Source organism: Talpa occidentalis, unplaced genomic scaffold (assembly GCF_014898055.3).
Source record: "Talpa occidentalis isolate TD23 unplaced genomic scaffold, MPIMG_talOcc4v2.1 talOcc4.10, whole genome shotgun sequence".
NCBI classification, from domain to species: domain Eukaryota; kingdom Metazoa; phylum Chordata; class Mammalia; order Eulipotyphla; family Talpidae; genus Talpa; species Talpa occidentalis.
The window spans coordinates 18,920,455-18,945,072 of NW_023600993.1; the positions used below are offsets into that span (position 1 = coordinate 18,920,455).

At 35.8% G+C, this 24,618-nt stretch overlaps 1 protein-coding gene and 1 long non-coding RNA gene across 12 annotated transcripts in view; one reads left to right on the forward strand and one right to left on the reverse strand.

Annotated features, from left to right (window-relative positions):
* The window catches only part of RARB (retinoic acid receptor beta), an 885,139-nt gene that overhangs the window by 590,046 nt on the left and 270,475 nt on the right, over window positions 1-24,618 (forward strand). The gene's annotated exons all lie outside the window — the stretch shown is intronic.
* LOC119257371 (uncharacterized) lies at window positions 10,787-22,161 on the reverse strand. 4 transcript variants are annotated; one of them, XR_008550936.1, is made up of 6 exons: window positions 22,075-22,161; window positions 20,316-20,577; window positions 18,097-18,213; window positions 15,193-15,379; window positions 13,624-13,780; window positions 10,787-12,362 (listed from the first exon to the last, which is right to left on the reverse strand). It is a non-coding gene; the product is annotated as an uncharacterized LOC119257371 (long non-coding RNA). The 4 variants fall into 4 exon arrangements; XR_008550937.1 differs by lacking the exon at window positions 15,193-15,379 and adding an exon at window positions 16,081-16,196; XR_008550935.1 differs by lacking the exon at window positions 15,193-15,379.

The following is a 24,618-nucleotide window of genomic DNA, read 5'->3' on the forward strand; positions in this document are numbered from 1 at the left end:
TCAACCAGTCAGTTTGACAGCTGTGTTTCCCTAACTGCATGGTTCAGCAGACACCAACTAATAGACAATTTTCTTCTGTTTAGAAAACGGGAACAATTTTTCTGTGTATGAGAATTCATCTTGCAATAGCTTAGCTATTGTATTTTTTAACCAATATTTAACAGTTACCAAAAGTGTCTTGATTATTATTGTGATTCTTTTGGAGAAAGCACTATTACAGCTACAAGACCCAGGTTCAAAAGCTAACTCAACCACTTATTCCTGATGTGATATTGGACAAGTCATCTATTAAATGGAGATGGTCATTCATGGTCTTGGCTATCTAATGGGGTCACCGATGCAGGTCAAGTGAGATGAATAAATACCCCTTGCAAAAGTGTAAAACAATGAATAATGTAACATTATTCTTTTGAGTTTGCCTTTAAGACACACACACACACACATGCGCGTGCTCATATGTGCAGGCGCAACAAATCTTTTCAGTAGTAATTTATGTTCCACTTCCAGAAGATTTTTTTGTCTTATGAACACAGGAAAATATGTAAAGAATCAGCCAAACAAGGATATGTGAATTGCAACCAGATAACGAAGACAAGAAATTAGCAGGAATAGCTAACTTGAGCATAAGATTTCCTAAGTTTCCTAGCAGTCAGGACCAAAGGTAAAGCATACTTTTTGCATAGTTTTCCCAGTATGATTGAGAGACCCATTTTTGTCCCTGCAATTGATCTTAAAAATAGGCTTCGAGGAACAATAACAAACACTTTCTTAGGAATCCAGAATCTTTATTGTTCAAGTGCTTCATTAGGTAGAATGTTGTTGCTACACTTAAAAATTAATTCATTCTTTGTGATTTGATCTTGCTCAAACCTATTTTACAGTACTGCTAAGTAAAAGTCACCTTTACAGTGTTATGTCGACACACTTCAGATTCTTAGAATTTTAACCCATATGCTTTCATAACCTTAATAACCTCTTTATATCAAATGAAGACGACGTAAGTGCCTGCCGTGTCTATATTTGTATTCTTCAGAAATGTCTCTACCTGTGAATTGAAGTAATTGCTCTCTAATTTTTTCTGGATTCTAATTATTTTTTCCTGGATTCTGTTAGTGCTTTCTGGACATAGAGATGACACAAAAGAATGGAAAAGTTAAATTATTATCAAATCCTAGTATATACTTGAGTTTAAGGTGAGGGGAAAAGTTCACCCTATACACACATGAAGTCTTTGAGATTGCATCCTTTGTTGGACAGAGTCTGGTTTTACAGTCACACAAATGAGATTATTTCTAAGATTTGGCATTCATTGAGAAGATCTTGGAAAATCACTTGGTTTATCTGATCCTTAGTTTCTCTATCTGCAAAACAGAAACACCAAATCCAACCAAACTTGGAGAGCTGCTCTTTTAGTGACCAGGTAGATAGCATCAAACACATAATAATTATAGCCCCAGCATTCCTTGTTTATCATTCCAAACTCCAAATTTCTAAAATCCATAAATATTTTTTATAAGTCACTTAAAAATTTTTGATCTAAGACTCATGGTTAACCTGACCTGAACTGATGTACAGCTATTTATAGTCTGTGGACTGTTAAGTGGATTTTAAAACAAAAGCAGAAATATGTATGCATTTGGTTAAAGGGTGCTGCCCCAGACCCTGTTCAGGATCATGCCTAACAAATGGCGTACACCTAAATTACCTTTCCAAATTCTGAAAAATTCTGAACTACCAAACACATCTGACCCTTATGGGCTCAAATAAGAGACTCATGACCTTTTTTATCACTAGAATTGCAAATTTCCTTAATGTCCACCTTGTCAAAACATATACTAAAAATAGAAATTCCTTCTTTACCCCCAATTCACAGTAAACTCCAGCACCCTCCTACCTAGACCATACCCTATATTATGAACTTTTTTGTTTTGTTTCATTTGAGGAGGCTGATAATTTGTTAGCAGACTATTCCCTGATAGTTAAAAAGTGCTTTCTTATTCAGCACTGAAATCTCTTCCCTGTCAGTTTTCCCCCTTATCCCTTGTGGAACTGTGAAAATCAATGATAAGCCAGCTCCCTCTTCTGAATTCCTCTTGAGCATTCAAAAATAATTATAATACTCTTGCTTAAATCTTCTTTAATGTAGGCAAGCAATCCCACTTCCAACAGCCATTATGTTACCCATTTCCAGGCATCATCTAATCATTCTTTGTTTTGTCAATTTCCCTTTGAAGTCTTACCTAAAATTTAAAAAAATATATGGTCTTTCATCTTCTCTGGCCCCAAATATCTTCATAAAGATTAAAGTTTTGCACAATGGGTGATTCACACCCAAGTTGTACTTCTGCATCACTGCATCATCCATTTAGTAAACCTTAGGTAAGTTATACAACCTTTCAGCCCTTCAACTTTTTGTCTATAGAATGTGGATAATAATATCAGCTTTGTCATGTTACTATAAGGATTAAAGCTAAACACATGAAAAGTGCTAGTATCCTGACTGACAAAAAGTAAGTAAGTAAAAATGGTAATGATTATTATTAGAAGCTTAGTCAATTATCCTCCTCTTCATGGTTTTATTGCTTTTTTAGGCTGTTACTAGTACTATCAAAATTCTACACAATCCTAAGACACTGGTGGATTTATTTTCAGTCTAATCCATATGAAAGCAATCTGTCAATGTGAAGATGCAATTTGTATAATAAACAGTTTCTGCCAGTCTTAAAGGGAAGTCATTATTTCTTCTCTTCTGTCCCCTATCTCTTTTAAACCAAATGCAGATCCTAGGACAACTTGATTGACACAAGCACTCAAACCTGCATCTTTCAGGCACCTATTTGGAAATCAGTTGAAATGTGTTTGTTTTTCTAGCCTAGAAGCCAAGTGGCTTTCAGGGTGTCTTGTTTCTCATTCGAGATTGTACATCCCATGTGAACATTTGCAAGTGTATATAGTATGGCCATAAATTATATTTTGATCAGTGCCAAAAACTTGGTGCCAAAGAACATCTTGACATTACTATTAGCACATGTTGTATCCTGTAATTAAGCAGAATTGGCTTGTAGATGAGCTCTTCTGAAGACAGAGCCCTCCTTTCATGGGAGAGTAATCGGAATGAGCTATCGCGCTCATTAAGTTACTTGGCAATACATCACCAGTGTGACCTGTCATTCTAATGATGCATTAGTGTAATTCATCAACAGGGTGAATCCCACTAATAAGGTGTTACTCCAGAGGCTGGGCTCTACAGTGCAAAAAGCATCCAGGGGCAGATGCAGGGTGACTGCAGTCAGAGGCCCAAGAGTTTATATGTAATGAATTTCTCCTTCACTCTTCTCCTTACTCTATGAAGTTTGAGGTTTAGTTATTTTTAAGATCTCCAAATATATGCCCATATCCCCAAACTATTCTAATTTTTCTTTTCTGACCAGTCCCTGATTTCTTCACTTATTCAGGGATATCTCCCTTTCATTATTTGAGGTTTAATTGAGCCACTTGTTTCTTTCCTGAGAAGTTATACTTCTAAGAAAACATAGTTTCATAGCTGACATTGTCAAAGTGCCTATAGATTTCTTTTTGATTTATATCCTGTGTGATTCTTACAGGCATAATACTTGTTTTTGACTCACAATGATAAACTTTTTATCTCATTCTAATAAAAAGATGGTAGGATAGAATACTAAAACTCAACACTAATGTGGCTGTTACAGTTGAATATTATATTTATCTCTGAACTTTCTGGCAGCAAAATAAAAAAGGGATGATGAATTAAAATAAAACCATCTTCTTTGGGAACTCAGTAACTTCTAAGAACTTTTTTATTTGGATCCATATCTAAGGGAACTTAATGAACTGAATGGACTTTGCCTTCAATGGTAATTATCACTGAAAATATAGTAATATTCTTCACTGTGATTTCTTATGCTTTGATAAAGTCAAAGATATATGATAATGTAAGAATATTTCCATTTTCTGTGGAAAGCAAAACCAATGTGGTTCAAGTAACATATAACTTACTTTGGGAATAGAGTTAGGAGACTGACATGAACGAATACATCACTTCTTTCTACCATTTTCCTCTAATGTCAACTCTCTCCTCTGAGCTGTTTTTAGGAGGTTAAATACAAATTGTGATTTTTAAGCTTTATTAAGGCATAATTTAGACACAACGTTTACCCTTTGTAAGTATGCATTTTGCTGAATTTCGGAGACTATATATCATCCTGAAACCACTGCTATCAAGATATTGAACAGGTCATGTCCCCAAATTTTAGATGTAGTCCTCTCATGCACCATGACAGTGGACCTCATCCCCCAACCCTAGTCCTAGGCAACCACAGTTCTCCTTCCTGTCACTATAAAGTTGAATTTTCAAGAATCCTGTTTACATGAACCTGTACTTGTATCATCATTTGTGTTTGACTTCATTCATATTGGATCTATGTTGGTGTATGTATTCATGTTTCTTTCACTTTTTACTGAGTAGTATTTCATTAGGATTTACCTTTGTAAGTAAAAAGTTTAAAAGATATTTAAGGTAGCTTCTAGAAAGAATGTCCATATGAATTTAATAGCAAGCATAGAGGTGGCAATATGTACTCTTGCTTAAGTAGAGAACAAATGCCTTTCATTCTAATATATTATTTTTTAGTACTTACAATGGCAAGCTTGAAAGCTAAGTGATGATAGAAACCATGCTCTCTGGTTTGCCTGGTGCCTGCTTTTACTAGACACTTAATAAATCATTGTTAAATGAGTGAATAAAGACATTAATAGATGCTCATCCTCCATACACCATAGACATGTAAAGAGAGCAGTTCCTCAAAAAAAGCAATAGTAAAATATATAGAGAAAAGTTACATTCATTACCACTGATTGACCACTTATCATTGAAAGTGCTTGTAAAGTGACTTGGTACTCCATATATTTCAGGTTCCTTACAGGATTTTTTTTTTTAGCTCTATCACCTGTACATATTTAAAACCCTTTTGATCAGTGTATTTAATCCTGAACTCCCAGCTTTAGGATAATAAACTCAGCACATTTATATGTCCTATCCTTTAACTTGCCCTAAAACTATTTTTAAATATTTAGGAATTTTCTCAATCATACACTCTCTTTAGATCCAAGAGTTTTTCTAACTATATAAAAATATAACCAAAGAATAGTACACTTGGAAACAGGACACTCAAATAATAACACTTAAAGATGGTTTAATCTAATATCCTCATGTTAAAAGAGGAGGAAACAGAACTCTCAAAAAGGAACCGCCCGATTCACACGGCATTTGGCGGACATTTTTGTGCAATAGAAGGTAAACTTGTGAATAGCTTATTAATCAAATACCCAAGCAGTTACTTTTTAGAGGTGAATTGAAATAAAAGGGGGAAGTTCTCTTAGTTTGCTTACTTGTTCATCATCAAACTTTATTCAAGTGTTCGGGGGCACAATCTAGTATACTGAGTAGTATTTTAGAGCATGTCAGTGAAAAAAATACCTTTGATAAGGAGAAGGCACATAGCTTAAATTAAAATCTATGCCAAGGCAAGAAAAAGAAAGATAAATGATCAAAGTCTATACTGAAGGAGACTAAACCTCAGCTCAACTGGACATCCCCGCAGATGGCAAGATCTATGAATTATATGCATTAAATTGACAACGTTGTTAGCTCTTTAAGAAGTACTTTCTCTGCCAAATCACAAAATACTCCAAAAATTAGGTTTTTAAGAGGAGTGAAATTCAACTGAAATCTTAGGTTAATTTTTATTCTTGTCATACATTCTATGCATTTAACATGTATAAATATTTTAATTCGTCAGGTAAAACAAATTTTAGATGTAGTCCTCTACAATATTCTAAATTTCCTGAACCTAGTAAACCATTAAGATACAACTAAATAGTATTGATGTTAAAAATCCCCTAAGATAGTACCCAAGATCATACCATATTTGTTGATATCTTTTACACAACTTTTTTATGAAGCGGTGTGTGAAAAACCTAGCACCTGTTACATATTTTTGGGTTGCAAATTTCTTTGGTTGTCTTACAAATTAGCATGATTTAATTACCTCTGCAACCAGAAAATAGATATATAATTAATTTTTAAGTCCTTGGTTGTTTGAATGTTCATAGATAACTATCATTGATCATAGCAACTGTAACCTTTATAGGCAAACTACCCATATTAGTGTTCAATTTTAAATGATGCATGAGGGAGGGAGTTGTCATCAAATTTCTTTAAATGTTATGGTTTCCTTGATCACTTAGATAATAAACAGAGACACAAATATCTTAATTTAAACTTCGTGTTTATAATATCAGGCACTTCTGTTACATTATCAAGGTTTATTTTTGTAAGCAGTATAAGAGCCTTCATTAAACAAACAATAGAGTTAGATTACAATTACTTTGAAATAGCAGTGAACTTGCTCTGACTTCAGGATAATTTAGTTTTGCCCCCATGTTGCCCCCTTGCAGTATTTCTTTTAGGAAAAAGAAAAGTCGTATGCCCAATTTCTTTTGGAAGGGAACTTAAAATTGGCTTTATGATGAATTTCTTAAGCATTTTATGGCGCTCTCTACACAAGTTTTCTTGTTTTCTCAGAATAAAACCTGCACACCTGCCAATCCTTATATCTTAACATAATCTATACTACATGTATGACAGGTGAACAAGTACAACATCTGCTGAGGAATGTGAATTTGATTTTACATTCAACTTGTCTTCAAGCAGATTGGCTGCTGTCTGAATTATTAGTGGGTACTCAATCAAAAACAGTATCTCCCTTCAGTTTTCTGGCAGATTCTCCCAAGCTCCATGTCCCTCCTAATCAGACTGCTCTGTGAATCAAACACAAGAAGACACACTAGAAATTGATCGGAATGTGACAAGTTCAGAAAGGTTGAATGTAGGGACTTTGGGATGACGTACTTTTTTCTGTAATGATACCTCAGGAAGACTTAACCCTGTAATTTTGGTCATGATTCAGAGCATGTCACCCTGTGAGAGACCAATTATATGATAGCCCACAACATTTCACCTTAGTATGATGATTGCTGAGTGACTTAATTTGTTGCTTTGCTTTCCTTAATGACCCAAATTGGTCTACTTAGTCTCAAACTTCAGTTTTTTATTTCAGAAACCGATGGCTGGATACTGTAAAAATTGTGCTTACAGAGATGATAGGACTGAGAGAGGCTATGTGCACTTTAAAAGATGGCCCTTTGATGGGCTTCTGTGCTCACAGTCAGGTAAAGGTGTCTGCTAAAACCATGTTTAAAAATTAAGGAAGTATGAGAGAAATCAAGGCATGTCTGCATATTTTACCTTGCATTAAATCAAAGAAAATGTTGCCAGAGGAATTAAGTTATGCAATAAAATAACTCAAATCATCACCTTGACGTTTTGACTAAGCATGGAAATTATGTTTATTCCTTCAAAGGGGAGATTAAGTTGATATTAATTATAAAAGCAATGCAGAAATTTCATACCATTCATTTGTTAATTAAAAGCTTCCTTTTCTTGCTAGTCCTATTTCACCCTTCAAAGTTTACAATTAGGAGTATTCATCTATATACTTCAATCTTTCCCTGCCCCTGCTCATAATGCAAATACTCTCCATGCTGATACATAAAGATCCCTTTAGAAAGTAGTCTTTGACCTCTCCATATGAAAAATAAAGTGAATTTTATTTCTTCCATTCCCATCACAACTACATTTTTCTTCTTATAACATTATGGGTATTATAAACTTTTATAGCATTTACATTCTCTTGTAATCATAACTCTCATAGTGGTTTATCAGTAAGTTTCTTCTAAATGTTCATGGGATCAATGCTCACACACCATCCCTTCATTTTGCAGTTTCCTCTCCCTGAGTTATATGTTCTTATCATTTATTTATTGATAGACTGGATTCCATTTTCTACTAGATTTTTCCAAGTATTCACTTTTTCTTAGAAGGACTTTCTTTTGTCTTTAAATGTGACTTCCTTTGTCTTTAAATGTGGTAAGGATTGGACTGTCTATTAGTTTTGTTTGTCTTTTAATAACCAGAAGACTTTGCTTCTGTGCCTTCTGGGAGAGATACTGCTAAGGCCAGTCTGATTTTTATATCTTGTAGGTGAGTTAATACTTCTTTCAATATCTAAGAATTCTTTCTCTATCCTTTCAAATATTTCAACAGAATATATCACTGTTACATTATTTTATAACTAGTTATAGTTAAAAAAAATGACTGTGCCATTTTGGTTCTAAATATAGAGAACTTCCTTTATCAAGGGAAATTTTTATTATTCCAGTGGGAGGTTTGGACTTTTTTTTTTTTTTTTTATTTTGTTATTTTGATTGCTAATTTGTTCAGTTCTCTGTTTTAAGGATACTGTAAGTCCTCACTTAATGTCATCAATAGGTTATGGGGAACTGTGACTTTAAGCAACATGACCTATAATAAAAGCAGGTCTTGTCATTTATTCTTATCAGTGCTACAGCAAAAGGACATTGAAAGAAACTTTATTCAGGGACCTGCTGTATTGTACTCTTTGTCTAATACCTAATATCATTTCATAATTTTTAGTTTTGTTTTGCATTTATTTTTTATGCTAGCCTTCCTGTCTTTGCATCTATTTTTAGCAGTATCCATTCTATTTCTAGCTGTTTCTGATGTGGTTACCTTTTCTTTAATAATGGTTTTATTGCTGTCTCTAATTTCTTTGTAAAGCATGGCCAGGTTGCCTTTCTTCTCTTTAATTATCTCACCTTTTCTTTCATCTACTTTGCTTCTTTGATATTCTCCCCACCTACCAAAGAGCCCATATTTCCTTACTTTTTTTTAAGCATATGGTCCATTTGTAGTCTTTATTTCCAGTCTCCTGATAGGTATTGCTTTTGGTGTACCTTTTGATTTTTCTTGATGGGAGACAGGGGAGTGTAATGGTAACCTTATGCAGATGCCTGTTGTATCTTTATTGAGGGCCAGCCATTTATGTGTCTGTGTGTGGTTTTCTGTTTGCTTACCACTAGGATGAGCCAAAGCATGCATGTGGGAAGTTGAGACTAACAAGGGTAATTTCTCAATAATGTACCTTCTGCTCTAAAAGAATCTTTCTCTTCTAGGAAAGCGAGTCTCTGAGGCAGAAACTCAGAAGACTCAATGTGGTCTCCCCTCCAAGTTGCAGTTTGTTTGTGTTTGTTTTTCATCATTCCTCAACCATACAACTTGTCTCCAGTATGTCTCTAGATATTACCAGGACCCAGAACTCTACAAGTACCTTTCTTTGTCCTTGATGTCCTGTCCTTTAAGAATATGACTATTACCTGGGTCTCTCAGGTTATCTCACCTTATAAAAAAATGGATTCCCTGATGGAGAAGTTTGCAAGGATTTATTGGTACTTTTTTTTTTGTGGGACCCTCGCCAGCAGCCCAGGGGAATGAACCGGTGCTGCAGAGGCTGTGGGCAGCCTCGCAGCCCAGCGCTCAACCGCTGCGCCACTAGGGGAGGCCCAGATTTACTGGTGCTTCTGAAATCTCAGATTGGAACAAATGTTGCTGTCTTGGGAAAACTATGTTCATAGTTTATGATTTTGGTTGTATTTATTGTCTAATTTCATTGTGAATTATATCTTCTATATATTTTTTTCTTTTTGTTCATTTCCATGAATTTCAGTGGAGAGAATACATTAATACATATGTATATGTAACTTCATCTTTTCTGTATGAGTTTCATATGACTTCTTGAAAGTATACCAATAGAAAAGATTCTTTAATTGAATTTGATAAATACAGAGTTTTAAAGTCTTATCTCAGTTAGTTGATAGAATGTTAAAATCATCCATAAATTATCACTTGCAATTAATATTAAAAAGTTTCTGTCTTTTACCAATATTTTTCCACCTTAATTTGTAAGTAAGCCTTTAACATCAGCAATCACTGGCTTTATTGTATAGTGGTGAAGAGAGATGTGGGCATTTTGCTATGATTCCCTATCAAAGATAAAGTGATGGACATATATGTCAGTGAAATTAAGTTCTGTGGTTTAAATGGGTGGATTTTTTTAATGCAACAGAGTTCCATTACCACCCCCAAGCAGTCATTGTTAGAAAGCATTAAATTGAGCATTCAAGATTAATTCCCTGGCAGGTCAAGAGGAGAACAGCATGTAGCCAGTCCTACCTTAGTGTTCCTTCTTAATGGCTCCAGCACAGTGTGAAAAAGTAAACAGTTGTGACAAGAGATGTAATGGATGAGCTGGGTGTAACAGGTCACCCCAACTGAAGCTCATCCTCTCTTTAAGTATACTCTGTAATGAAGTGTACTATAGCTTTTCAGATCATCAAAGACTTGTATTGTAAACCATATTTCTGGAGTGAGGAAGGATCTTGAGTAAATATATTATGAAGGATGGTGCCTAGTGACACCAAAGGAATAAAAACAAATAATGAATAAAGTACACTTATCCTGAAGTTGCAGCCTAGGAATCCCTGGTATTATTAAAATCCCCTTTCTCTCGTCTACATTCCTACCACCATTTTCTCTATGTACAAATGCACTCTACCCCAAATGGTTTAATTTTTTGATAATTATTTAAAGAAGAATGATTTTATAATTAAGAACATTAAGTTTATAGAAAAATTTTCCCCAAATTTCCAACTTACCTCACATCTTTTCACATACTGCAAGCACGGAGATATATAGGAAATAAAGTGGGAAAATGGGCCATACCCTTCTGTGTTTCATGGAATTATAAATGAAAGTGAGACAGTTTCCCATCATCCACTAATGCCCAGATCTCAGGGAGGGAGTTGAAAGAAATAAATCAAAATAATGTTCTATTCACCAAAATAAATTATTACTTAACCATGGAGTAGATTATTTCAAAGAAAAGTTATGTATCTTAGTCTTGGTTCTGTTTGCCTAGTAGTCCTAATTTCTAACAATAATTCTCATTGTAGCTAATATTTATTTTGAATTTGCTATGTGTCCAACGCACTGACAGGCATTTATACACATCATTTGGTTTAATCTTCACAAATAGGAAGTATTCCTTTTTTTTTTTTTTTTTTGATTTACAGAAAGCTACGGTTGGCCTAGAGTGATAAGGAAGAAGCCAGTCTTCCATACCTGAGGCCACACAGTCTATGGTTGTGGTGTTGCCCAATATGGTAGCCACTGACCACAGGTAGTTATTAAGCACTGGAAATGTGGCAGAGAGGCCTTCATAAGGAAATGAATACCTAAAGAAATGGTTAAAACTGAATCTTTCTATATGACATTCCATAAAGTGTGGAAGGTCATGGAAAAACATGATAGGACAAAAGAGTATAGCTCTGTCTTCAGAGATAAAGAGACTCCTTTCCTGCAGGGATAGGGAGGGCACATGTTATAATAGGGTCTGATAACCTGCTTCAGGAGAGAAGGGAAAAGTCAGACTCTGTCTAGCACCTTCTATTTCTATGACCTGCTTCAGGCAAGAGAGAGAAGGTCAGAGAGTCCTTCTAGCATATGCCATTTTTCAAATGCAGGTTTTCCCCTTGGAATTCTGTGTGCCCATGCCATATGTTGCCACTGTTATTGTCCCTACCACATCAATACAAAGTCACAACTGGGACTATTCTAAGCGCAAGACTGGGTGAGGAAATAAAGTATGCTTATCCTGAAGTTGCAGCCTAGGTATTGCAAGGTATTCCCTTGCAACTTTTAACTCACAGTTGTTCTTTTTCTGGTCCTCTAGGCAATATTTTCTGTCTGTCCCCGTTATATAGTTCTATAGTCAGGCCATTCAGCTACCCTAAATAAACTAGAAAATTCACTGATACTTCTCATACTTCAAGTTTTGGGTTTCCTCATTGTCTGGTTGCAATTGATAACTTTTCGCAGTCCTCAGATAGTTGCCTTTTGCATTTTGTCTGAACTCTTTGGTTGTAACATGGGAAGAGAGAGCCTCTGGTGGGCTCCCTCCATCTTGAAAATTCCTGTAGTGTCTTACTATCAGATATTATATACAAAATTTGACTCAAAGACAAGAAAAGTTTCTGGAAGCTGGACTTAAAATGACAGAGTCAAAAGTTTTAGGGACATATGAGATGAGTTGGATACTGTACTCTAGAAAAAGCACATTTCTCTGCACCAAAAATATCTTGGAGTTATTTTCAGTCTCAGCAAAGGTGAAGGATGTTCACTCTTTGTTATGGTTGAAGTTCACCTGCCTTCTTCCTCTTCTCTTGTAATATTCACCATGTTTTTTACTCATTTAAATCACAGACAAAACATTCCATGGCTGTAATAAGCAAGTCTGCCATTTCATGTGGTTAACCACCTCTTTATTACTTCTACAGCCCTTGAGTGAGGTTCCAAGGTAATAGGGCTGAGTGAAGAGAAACACAGAGACATGTGGTAGAAATATTTTGTTATAAAGACTCTTCTTTGGCAATTATTCACTCTGTTATTTGTGTTTTATAATCTAAATAGAAATCTCATTATTTTCTTCAAGTACTTACACCAATAAATAAGCCAAAAATCACTCCAATACTTACTCAGTTACAAGAGACTTTCATCACCTTTGTTTTTTACATAAAAATAAATTCTGGGACCTTATAATTCATATATCTCCAGATACCTTATAAGATCATCAACTCCAAGTCTATTAGCCTCAGAAAAGAGTACATATAAATTGTTTCAGATCTTAGTTTTTAAGTCTATCTTCTTTGTCCTCTACATATCCTCTTTGTGTATTCCTCACAAATATTCATATTTATGATAAATTTGAGATATACTTATCTCACTGCATAAATTAATCGCCTTATAAATATATCTATATGTCCTTCCACATTCATTTAACAATACTAATTGTGCCAAAAACAATACTAATTACTAAAATTAAACAGTAAAAGCAATAGATGTGGTAGTGTATAGGCACCTGACCTAATTTTACTGAACAGCATTTAAGCTCCAGATAATTTCAAAGACAGTGATACCCTGTTAATTCTGACCTCAAATCAAAACAAATCTTGCTTTACATTTGTTTCTGTGGTCAAATATTCATTCTATTTGACTCTCTAAAAACTGAAAATACCTCTTCTAAAACATCTTGAACCCTTGAAACAAAAACCATGAACAATATATAAGTGATCGTTGGGTTCCCAATACAAAAGAAAAGAATGGAGGAATGGTATATAGGAACTAGAGAAAGATGGAAGGAAGGAAGAAGGGAAAAAGAAGAGGAGGAAAGGGGGAAATTATTCTTTTTTTTTTCTCTTTCAATGCACTTTAATAAACATTAAAGATCTGGTACTTTCAGCTATTTATATTTGAGTATATGTATTGTATACAGTACATAAAATAAATGCTAAATTTGCATCAATACTTTGCTATTGTTTCAGTGATGTAGCATTTCATACTGAATTTGGTATTAGGTAGATGAAAACTCTTCTCAGGCAATACTTGTTATAGAGAGCTTTCAGACTCTTGAATTTGGATATTGTTATAATTTATCTGGAAGATGTTTCATCAATTTTCATGTTTCATACGCTTTTATATATTATGACTTATATTTGAAACTCCAGAGATTATAGATACCACTACTCTGGTTTTGGTCTGCCCTCTTAACCTTCTATTTCTCTACCTACCTCCAAGCACAGGTTACAAATCTTGCAGTATTGAACTAATCAGACTTTGCACACTCCACAGTTGGTATTCTTCTGTAATTTGGTTTTGCTTGAAAAAGAATATCTTATGCTATTATCGTAATTGCCATATTTCCATTTAATAAAATCCTCTTTTTATCTGAAAAAGATTTTAACAGTTAAAAGCTTTTCTGCATTAATACCTCACAACAGAAGGATTCTATATAAAACAACATTCAATGTACTTTGAGCAATCCATTTAGAGAATTTGGTTACTGAAGAGTAAAATGATCTCATAAGTTGGTGCCACTTATGAGACAATCTCCCAAGATCACTTCCTAAGACATAAAATGACCTAAAAGGAACCAGAATATTTTACTAATATCATGCCAGTGGGTTCACATTTTATTTCACATCATTGCATCAAATATTCCTTAGAATACACTATTCTAGCAACATTTCTGCAGGTCTTAAGCTGAGAAATTGACTGAGGATGATGGAACTCACTCCAATACAATGCTATCATTAAAGGCCCACCTGATCAGTTAACTGGGTTTCCCTTCCCTGACAATGTTCCTTAAATGTGTCACATAAGAGAGAACACTGAATATGTTGGAGGAGGGGTGTATGTGTGTGAAAGGGGAAGATGTTTAATGATCTGAGTAGCCAGGGAGCCACATTGTAAAATTATTTGCCATTTAGTGTGGCTAAACAAAAGTGAGAGGATAAAACAGAAGATAGTAAGATTGTATTTAAGAGAGATTCTAGGCTCTACCACTAACTGACTTTCTAACTTTGGGCAAGTATGACTATCATTCTTGGTGGTCTTATCTATACACTGAGCCTATTAATTAATTATTGCTGAATTGGTTGACATGAAACTTTTTTTAAAGATATATTTATTTATGCATACAAGAACTGAGGTGTAAGCCAGAGGTGTGGGGGCTGGGAGTGAGAGGATTCATCAGAGGGAGTGGGTAGTAGAACAGACAGATCTACTGAAATACACTGCTGAGAGGAGCAGTGGGTGAGGCAGGAGAGGTCAGCTGTGCCATGTAGGTTGCTCCCTGGCCAACTGGATATTGAACTTGTGCTGCAGTGGCTGGTAATAGCTTGATAGCTCTGTCTTTTAACCCCTGCACTACCAGGCAGGCCCGACATGAAACTTTTAAGTAGCATCCAGCACCATGTCTTATCCCTAGTACATTCTCTACAAATATTTGTACCCTTCTAGTTCTCTTTAGGTTTAACCTAGGGACTGTACTCACATTGGTTAAAGTTTAAGTTTAAAGACCATTTTAAGTTTGGGTTTAGTTTTAGGGTAATACCCATTCACTTCTGTCATCAGGCAGGAGCAGTGAGTGAGTACCTAGTGAGTTCTCTCAAACAACCTCACATCTGCCTTCATAGGCACAATGAATCAAAGCAAATATGAATTTTCTCTAGAGATTAGGACCTGGATATTTAATTTGTTGAATGCAAGGGGGCTCCTTGCATCTGCAGCCATCTCAGTAGTGCCTACCCGTGGGTGATTAGAGATCATTCTTAGCAATAAAAATAATTTCTTTATACCTTGAACATCATTATGAATTCTTCATGGAACTCTGTTATTATCTGCTTTGTGTCATTTTTGTGAATTTCCTCCTCTGCTTTCCCCATCCCGCAGAAAGGGTGCAATTACAAATTCACAAAACAATTGAACTTCGAATTTGAAGCAGCATTTCACCCTTGGCAACCAGAATTCTTAATCATTATGCACCTTGCAAGTGAAAAAATAAAAGCTAATATTTTATCTTGATGAATAAGAAGTCAGTACTTGCCATATATGGCTCTCACAGAGCTGATAAAATGGGTAAAAAAACTAATTTTAGATTCTGATTACAGAGAGATTTTAAATCTTATTAAAGTGGTTTTATGTATTACAGTTTTATTTATTAGTTGAGTTGCTGAACTCCCAAGACAACCAGAACATAGACTTTTAAATGTGTAACCTTTGAAAAAATAAATTAAAAATAATTACTTTATACCACTGGTTTGGACAAATAGTAGCCACTGTGGTTATACTTGTAAACTTAATTATAACATACGTATCAGACAGATTTACGTACTTTTTAATAAGATTTCTTAAAAGTGAATTTTTCCTTTCTTTGATTTGTGACTATCTTTTGATCTATTATGTAATGTATATTTGTAAATATTTCTGTGAAAAATGATGTTTACCCAATGGACTAATCTCTTAATTGTCTTAACCAGTGGGTAGAAGTATGTGTGTCCCTAAACATCAAACCATGTTGTTGTTGTGAGTTACTGACAAAAAAAAAATACCTCTTGAATCCCTATTGTGTACTTGTCACTCCACTGGGATGGTAGCAAAAGAACCAATATTCTACAGAAAAGATGTGGTCCCTTCCTGCCATTAAGGAAATGCCAATCTACTTGGGAAATGTGAACTAAACACACATGCATGAGGAATCTGCAGAGTATGCTGTCTTGACTTATATTTCTCTTCTGGTATTGTTCCCTCAGTCAAAAAAATCCATTTCCCTCTCTTGTGCCACTCTTGCTGACATAATCTCCTAGAATACAAAGGCAACAATGAGGGAACCTTGTTTAATCATTAAGGAGCAATTAACGGAATTAAAGAATTGATTAAATAGGTAGATACCTCCAAAGGTATATCTGTTGTCTTAAAATGTATACAAAAGGAAACAAAAACACTTTCCTGGGGAATAGATCATAAGTAGACATATAAACATGACCAGAATTTTAAAATATTTGAGCTAACATTTATAGGAATTTATGAAAAATGACTCAAAGGCAGTCTTTTCAAAGAAAATAAGAGGGTTTCTGAAATGAAGCTCTGGCTATGTAATCAGTGGAACAGAAAAGATAAAGGAAATTCAAACTTATTTGGCTGCCTATGGAGTTCTCTGATGAACACAGATATGAAAATGGGAAAGGTTAAATATAGGAACAATGAAAATCTTCAAAGATAAAGATAAAACAGTAGCACAGAAAACCAGATTTTGACAAATTTTGCATGGTAGTTTATGGAGTTCTGCCTTAACCTTGTCTCACTATTCATCTTCATCAAGAACTCAGAAAAAGGGCCTCCCCGGTGGCACAGCGGTTGAGCACTGGGTTGCGAAAATGCCTGCAGCCTCTGCAACGCCAGTTCCATCCCGGCCACTGGGCGAGGGTCCCACATGGCGCGCAGACCTCTCCTGCTGCCCGCTGCTCCCCTCAGCAGTGTACTTCATCCGTCTGCCTGTTTTGCTCCCTGCTCTGGCTCTGGTGAATTCTCTCACCCTCCTGCGCTTCTGACTGTACCCAGTGCTTGTACAAATAAATAAATAAATAAATAAACAAACAAACAAATAAATAAATAAATAAATAAATAAATAAATCTTTAAAAAAAAAAAAAAAACTCAGAAAAAGATGTTGACTTGATGCTTATCTTGCTTACCCAAGACCTCATAAAATTATAAGGACTATTCCAAATGATTTTGACAGTCTGAGAAAAACACACCAAATCTTACCAAGGTAACCCTAAATTGATCGATGTAAAGTTACACACTCACATTCAAAAAACATCTGTCCCTAAAAGAAATGCACTTAACAGCAGCACTTATGGTGGTTGACAGGAAGTTCAGCATGACTCAGTAATGTGCTATGTCTGCTTGGTAACATCATTTGATGCTCAAATGCAGATCAAAGCTTGTGCTAGTGAATCACATTTGGAATAGTTATTCCGTCTGGGTACCACATTTTTAGGGAAATGTTGACCAACTGGAATACATCCAGCACAGAGAACTGTGATAAGAACGAAAAGGAGATTAAAAACATCCTCAGAGAAAAACACACATGAAGAGTGCATTAGGCTAGGGAGGAGATACTCATGGAAATGTAATAACTGCCTTCAGATTCTGGATGGCCAATCTGTGGAAAAGTAATTATGTTCTATTTTCATGTCTAATAAAGCAAAACCAGCACAGGAGTATAGGAACTAAGGTGTGGTGCAGGTTTTGGCTGAATATTGAAAAGATCTTTAGAACATCTAAAATTGTCCAGATGTGATGTTGATTTCACCAGTCACTGAACAATGTCTGCAAGTCCTTGAGTCCTCACTCTGTGATTGCTGCTTTCATACTCTCTCAGATACTACCTGCCCTCTGTTTCACAGGAGTCATCCCAGACCTTTCTATTCAGCTATATTTATTCCTCCAATTGCCTTCTGTCTTTGCCAGGTCCCTTATTCCTTCCCAAACCTTCTAAGCCCTCTCCACTCTCTAGTTCCTTAAAATAACTATAAGACCATGTCTTGTGATATCCCTGACACCACTGTAGCATCTAGATCTGGAAAGTTCAACCTTTTCCAACAAAACACAAATCAAGTATCTACTCTTGAAGTTAATTTAATCCTTTCCTCATCTGTATTCCTCAGCATTTCTTTCCTGCCTCAGCTATGGTATTTACCTGCTTATATTGCTTCAATTCATCTGCATACCAGTCTCCCTTATTAAATTACAAGGTCAGTTTCTATTATTGATCATTGCCTTGTCCTCAGCTGTAAGGCAGAGTCTCAGGACACATCTGTTGAATGAATAAAAGAGTAATGATAGAAAGATGGAAGGTACTAGATAGAACTTCAGACTAGGGAATCTCCAGTATTCACTCAAGCTCAACAACTCCATGTTTCTATATAGTATATCTCTAAAAATTATTCTAAGAGGAGAGTTCCAAAAACATTTACAGAAATAGTGACTTTGTTATTCCAAGTGGCAAGTCATCCTCAGGTTACTGGAATGGACAGCAATCGTCTATGATCTTTGCTGTGGCATCAGGGACATTGTTTTATGGTCATTCTTTTTATCAAGTAGGAAAATATAAGCTCCTTAAGGGAATATTAATCAGGGTAGACATTGGGAGATTTGTGTGATGAGTTGATTTTTATAACTTGATCCTTCAAGAGCTAAGAATTAGCTACTACCTTGAAATTCTGACTATTTTTAATTTACAACAAGGTCAGGACCAATCTAGAGGAAGCATTTGAAAATGTATAGCATTTTTAGTTGTCATGGTATCCAGGAATATTCTGGCATTAGTGGGCAAGGATCAGAGATGTAAACATACTACACTAACAGTCCAGCAAAGAAAGAACCATGTCATGTCACCCCCAAATAGCGATAGTCCTTCTCTCAAGAAATACTTATTAAATAGAGCAAAACATGCTAATTTGGTGATCTTATTTCCTCTTTCTCTGTTTTTCAACCTAAAACAATGAAGAAATGTGATAAAGGAAAGCAAACCCATTGGGAAGAGATGTCTTGCTTCCACCAATGATTAGTGTTTGCTGGGAAAGAGTTACCCAGCTAGCACTCCTTGTATTTAGGTGTGCACATGTGACTGAGTTCTAGCTGGCCAATGATTTATGGGTAAAAGTATCAAATATTGCTTGTTGGCATGATGAATAAAAATCCCTGTATAGTTTCTAACTCTTCCCTTTCTACTAAGGTAGGAGAGCAACTTAGGAAGCCACACATTGCCAATGACAGAGCTATCATTAGCAAAGATCCCACATTCTCTCTTCTACTGACTAGACTTTACATGAGCAAAAAGTAAATTCCCATTGCATTAAGCCATCTGAAGTTTCAGGTCTAACAGATATATCTTTTAGAGCTGCTGTCATATCTTAACTAACCCATACATTTTCAAGTAAATGCGGTTAAGATGACTCAACATACACATTGATGTTAAAATATTTTAATAAAATACACAATATAGATATATATTTAAGCCTAAATATAAGTTTTTGTACATATGTGGGCATGTTTGTATATATAAAAAAACACAGACAATGTTAAAAACATTTCTGATTGTTTTTCTTCCTAAAAAAAAAAAAACCTTTATTTTACATATGAACTAAAGCTATCTCCTTTCTCAGCACAGTTGAGTTCTTAGTCATTGCTTCCAGATAAGTCAAGAGATTGGAGCCCCTTTCCTGGGCAAGTCTAGGGATGCTTTTTTTTCTCAGATTTTGTCCTTCAGGCATTCATGTGGGGGGTCAGTCAGTGTGGAGCCAACTTTTCAGCCTGCCTTTTTCTCTCCTCAGTTTGTTTTTGGAACTTTTTTCCCCTTTCTCTTTCCCCCATGGTGTGAGTTCGTGTGTGGCTGGTTTTCTTGGGCACAAGGCCCAGCTGAGTTTCAGCTTTGTTTGTTGTTTGTACTGACTTGTTCTGAGATCAGCCTCTCATACCCGGTGGTCAGAGTTCTCTGGAAGAGGGGACCCCAGTTGCATTCCTTTAAGCCTGGTTGGAAGACAGCAGCTGCAAGAACACCAGGGCTTTGCAAGGCTTTGTTCACAGAAGAAAACTTTAGTACTGTGTAGAATGAGAAATACATAGAGATGTACTTTTGGAGTCTCCATGTTGTTTTAAGCCAATAAAGAATTCCTAATCTAAAGGAGAGCTGTTGCAGATGTTGCCTTACCATTTATGTAGAACCAAATGACAGAAACATTCACTTGGTTGGAATCTGTTCACACTCCCTTTTAGTATGAAAAGAAGTCAACAAACCTCTGAAGGGCAGAACGGTATCTCTCCCAATCCCACAGCAGGTTTGTTTTTTGTTTTCAAAAAACTTGAGTAGTCACTCTGATGAGATAGGAACAAATCAGAAATTACCCAAATACTCACTCCCAGTCCAGCTCAGTCCTTGATTGGATTGAATCAGCCCTTCTCATTACCCACTTTCCAGAGGAATGGGGAGCCCTTTCTTGCAAAAGATGTCTTCTGGAGCCTCCTCCTTCCAGTTTCACTAGTATTGGTTAGTTTTAATATACAGACGTATTCAGCCTGATTCTTACTTGTTCAGTTTCACCTTGGTTGAAAGTTCAGGTCAGCCTTGCTAGACCTTGGTTTCTTGGTCTGTTTAGTTAGGATGATGGTGGCATCTCATCTTTGCTTACACAATGCAAAAATAAATGAGACAGCAGAGCTTAGTAGTTAAGAACATGGCCTCTGCAGAGTCTAAGCTCTTTCATTTACTGAGTAATATTATACAAGCAAAGTTGCCCTAAACCTGTATATTTCTATTTCTTTATCTGTAAAATAGTAACTACCTCATTGTATTGTTAAAGGAGTTAAACGAGTTAAAACTTAGAAAGTACTTAGAGTAATTTCTGGTAGGAAGTACTTGCTCTATATGTGTTGGTTAAATTAACCATAGTACTTGGCTCATAGTGTATATTCAAGTAGGCCTGGTTGCTATTGTCATTCTTATATGATGAAGATCACTACTACCACCACCTTCATTTTTATCCAGTTATTATCTTAATTCTGCTCTCTCTCACCCTATGTCTCACAATCTTCTTGAAACTATTTTTTTGGCTGCTAGGACACCACCCTTGCAAGTTCACCAGGTTGTTTCATGCTTATTTCTCCTCCATCTTTTTCATAAACTTATCTTTTTTTGCAGCACCTTTTACTTGCTCTTGTTTCCTAGGGTCCTAACTTCAGCCCACTGCTCTTCTTTACTCCAAAATGATGTCATCCAGTCTTTCTAGTCAGATTACCCCCCATATGCTGACAGATACTCCTCATTCCAGATGCTAAATCCACCTTATCAGTCTAGACTCCCTATGTTCCAAATGCACCTGTTTGATTGTCAACCATGTGTCTCCATCTATTCATCCCAGATCATACAATGGAAATGCATCACCTCCCACCTCAATGAGCATCTCCTATATTCTACTCACTTGAAGGCACTTTCATCTCCCCTGTCACCTAAGCTAGAAATACAGAAGTTATTCTCGATTCCATCTGTATTCTCATGCCTCCCACATCATCACTAATGACTACCCATTTTGCTGTCCATTATTTCTCAAATTGGTACTTTTTTCTCTTCTAACTCCCACTGCCATTAACCCAGACTATACCACCTCTCACTTGGGCCTTTTACGTGGTCTTCTGTCTCTTAGTCTATCCTCCTTAAGCCCATCCTCCATTTTGCTATCCTAGTAATATTTCCAAAACACAAAGATGAACCTCTTAGTCCCTAGAATAAAACTGCTTTTTTTTTTTAATAGGCTAAAGACTGGACTCCCTTTTATGATTCCTATGAATGGATTCTACATTTCTATCCAGTCTCATTTTCAAACATTCTACTCCTCAAGCTTTGTTCACTGGATCAATGAAACTATCACATCTTAGTCTATCCTAATCGGAACCCCTATCCTAACTGGAACCCCGTGCTCTTGCTATGCATAGCCTAAGTCCATTGTCTAACATTCAACTCAGTCACGGATCTTTACAGAAACACCACTTCTTCCAGAATCTTCCCTCTCTTCGTTTCCACTTACAAGTTGAATTCTATATCTATATTAATTTTCTATGTCTGCTTTAATATGTTGCCACAAATTTAGTGTTTTAAAACAACGCAAATTTATTATCTTACAGTTCTGAAGTTCCAAAATCTAATAAGGGTTTCAACAAGACTAAAACCAAAGCTTCTGCAGGATTTATCCCTTTTTGTAGACTTCAAATGAGATCTGTTTCCTTGACATTTTCAGAATCTGCAGGCCACCGACATTCCTTGGCTCATGGTCCCCTGCCTCTGACTTCAAAGCCAGAAATGGCTACTTGAGTTCTTCCCACATCACATCACCCTATTTTCTGCTTCTCTCTTAAAGAACTCTTCTGTTTATATTGGACACACCCAGAAAATTCACTATAATCTCTAAGGTTTAGCTATTCAACAAACTTAATTCCTTTTTGAGATGTATTTAACAGATTCATAGGTTCTTAGGGTTAGAATATGGATATCTTTGGACAAGACATTACTGTTCCTACCACAATGTTTCTATTTCCCCAAAACTCTATTTTTTTATGTCATTTCACATAATAGTGTCCTGATATTTATTTTATTTTTTTAATTGAGATATAGTTGTACATTTATTTTGTGTAAGTTTAAGGTGTATAATACATTGATTTGACATTTTGCTATGTGTCTTAGCATTTTGCTTTTGCTAAATAGATGCTTTATCATTTAGCATTGTATGTTGGTCTGTCCCCATGCTGTAACTTTGATCTCCTTATGGTCTTAATTATTTTTCAATCCCTGTAATAACAATAAACAGTAGACCTTGTATAAATGTTTTTGAAGCAGAATAAATAATTCAGATAACTTGTGACAACCTAAAGTCCTTTTAAGGACCAGTATGGAAGAGGAATTTACCTGTGCCTTAGAAGTATCAGTATTCATATTAATAATTCCATTTCTATAAATATTGGTCAGCTAATATGTGATAATAATAATACAAGTTGCATTGCCTTTACTGCTATAGCTAAGGTTTATTGTATCTCTGATGAATATCAGACTTTGTTCTTAGTGGCTTTTGTGTGTTAATCACTGTAGTTTTTCACCAGTCCCTGATGCTGATAAAATTATTGTTTCTTATTTAGGTACATTTACTGTTGCCTATGGAGGTGGAAACAGAGGCATGAGAGATTGAATAACTTGCCTGGTGTCAGCCAGCTTAGTACACAGTAACTCTGAGTTAACCACTCCATTCTGCCAACCCAAACAATCCCTTCTGTGACCAGTCTTCATAAATGGGAGGTTACTATAGTTAATTTGAAATTTTGTTTATTTCTCATGAAATTCAATAGCCTTTAGCCTCATGGGTTTAAGAAAAGAACTGAGTGAATTAGCTGGCTCCATCTGAGATTTTTCAGCCAGCCAGCCTCTAAGACACATAGACTATGGGCCTCAAGTGTAAAAATGAGCTGTGTATTATCTTTCAAAGCCATCTTGGTCTTTGAGAAAATCCTTGGGTCTAACCGTGAGTCCACACATGATCATTTTGTCAGTTTGATGAGAGTCAGTCCCAGGGGAAGGCCAGCTTGCCAGGGAGGAAAGATGGAAAGAAGAAGCGCATTAAATCTGTGGTTGCTTACAGCATCTGCCTTTGATGCTGTCTCTGGGGGACACACTGATCGCCTTCTCTCAGTCAACAAATTCTATGTCTTCTCAGCGGTTCTGAAGGGGAGAGCCTTTAAGGCATTTTGTACTGACAAGCTTATTTCTCTTAGAGCTGTAGAATGTAATAGAAGCCATCAAAGGCAAGGGATATTAGGAGGTTGTTTTGTGCGATGGCAACAGAATTCATAAGTTTTAGGCAACCACTTCTATCAGCAGTTCAATTAGTGGCAGAATAAACTAATAATACATATCTGCTAGTTTGGGTGGAGTTGTTTTTTTTTTTTTTTTTAAGAGGTTGATTCTGTTTCATTGCAAGCAACTTTTTTTAGAAAGCTGAGGATATTTTTTTCACTGAATTCAAAGCTCTTGCTCAACTACAGTTTTGTAGATTTGTTATCTAAGCAAGGGAGTAAAAAGTGTGGAAGACTTTAAGGGGATGCCATCATCCCAGGATGCCTCAAAAACCCTGAGGTAAAAAGGGAAATTATTTTTCCTTCACTATGTAGACATGTGGGCAAGGCCCAATGTTTTATTTCCGTACGTCAGAGATAAGCTAAGGCATGATTTCTTGGGAAAAGCTTAACCAGTGTTAGATGAATTCAGTCTTTTAGTTTCCATTATTAATGTCTTCAAAAGTCAGATAGACAGCTAGTTGAATCATTTGTTCACAATTAACTTGCTCTTAATTACTTTTTGTGCATACAGCTCAATGTAAATATCTTTTTTTAAGTAGAAGAGTAACTTCTTTGTGAATTTTTTTAAACATTAAAAAAAACCCAAACATGTAATCATAGAAACTAGCATCCACTTATACTCACAACCCAAGATGGAGGATAACTTGACTTTGACTTGGTATCTATTCAATACCTGCATCTTACTGAGAATGTGACATTAATCTTGAGCAGCTGTGGCATATGAGGCAATGCAGGGAAATGGTGGCAGTGCAGTGCTTCAGTGGTTCAAGGAGTGAAAGCCTGTCTTTCGAGCCCAGTGGCAGGCACCAGTTCCATGCAACTC